The following is a 1,432-nucleotide window of genomic DNA, read 5'->3' on the forward strand; positions in this document are numbered from 1 at the left end:
TGGTCGTGGCCCTGCCCCCAACGTGCCCGGCGTCATAACGTCACTTTCTGGTGACATGCATGCCGGGGTGGGGTTCCCCCGGGGCCCAATCCGCCGCCGGCGGGGAACGGGCCTCTGGGGTGGGAGTTTCCCCGCCCCCCCGGGGGGACTTGGCAGCCCTAATACACTCCTCAGCAATCTTAACTCCAACTGCCATATTGAATCAGAAGAAAGGGTGAAAGGGTGTGGGGTGGGTGGGACTGAAACCAAGAAAAGCTGAAACTCCTCCTAGCGGCTGCTTGTACACATTACAACAGTAAAATATGAGACTGAGTGGATGGGTGGGTTTTTATGCATTAGTAAATTGCTATAGAAAAATAATCTTGAGACAAGCATGAATGAAATACACTGGGTTCGACACTTGATTCATGATCAGCTCATACTTTATTGTGACTCAGCTCAAACTAAGGAAAAGCTAGCAGGACCAAAGCCCTGCTTAAATCCGTGCACAACACCATTCCCCACATATACCCACTACCCGTGATAGGCTATTTACAGTGCGGCTCCTGGTCGATAGGTTCCTTCCAGGATCCTGGCTAAGTATTGTTCTCGGTTTCAAGCTAGGCTAGTCGATGCCGGGACCAGGTCATAACACCCCTCCCCACAAAGTTCAGAACCCTCCTAACAAACATAGCCTCTCAAGTATGTGGATCTGCATCATTCATGGTTCAAGCGACGCAGTTCTGTCAGCGGGGCTGGGGTTTCAGGCTCAGGTCCTGATGGAACACTCAAGGTGCTTGGGGGTGGTGTCGGTGCGACCTTGGGGCCATCCGTGGCTGCTTGTTCTGGCATTTCTTCTGCGGGTCCCTCTGGTTGTTTGCTGGCTGCAGGTTGCACGCTGGCTGCTGGGACCCCCCTCTCAGCCCCTGGCTCCTGTAGGCCTGGCAGCTCTCCGTTGTCATTGTCTGGGGTCACCGAGGGCAGACCTGGTTCGGCTGGGAGGAGATGGCAGTATAGCTGGTCTATGTGCCTGCTAAGTACTTGAGACCTCATAAGACTGGGGGCTGGTGACTCAGATAACTTTGGCTGGGACCTAGGTGGGGCCACTGGTGAAGTTTCAGGTGTCGACGGGGTCACCCAGAAAGAACCCCCGGAGTGCTGCTTGGTTCTTGGGGCCCACATGGAGTTCTGAAGCACGATCTGGGTGCATCTGGTCTAGTCAGGTGGTGAAACGTCATCAGATGAGGAGTTCTGCTGAGCTGTGGCTGGTGGAGGTGCTTGGTGTCACCCGCTGGCTGAAAAGGAAGGCTGCGTGCTGGTGATCCCAATCTCCATGGATGATCCACCGGAGGGGTTCCTTTGTGGTCCTCACCATCCTCTCGGCCTGGCCGTTGGTGGCTGGGTGGAATGGTGCAGATCATATGTGTCTGATTAAGTTCCATCTCACATGGCA

This window comes from Gekko japonicus, unplaced genomic scaffold (genome assembly GCF_001447785.1).
Source record: "Gekko japonicus isolate JY-2015 unplaced genomic scaffold, Gekko_japonicus_V1.1 scaffold1626, whole genome shotgun sequence".
In the NCBI taxonomy this organism is placed as follows: Eukaryota; Metazoa; Chordata; class Lepidosauria; order Squamata; family Gekkonidae; genus Gekko; species Gekko japonicus.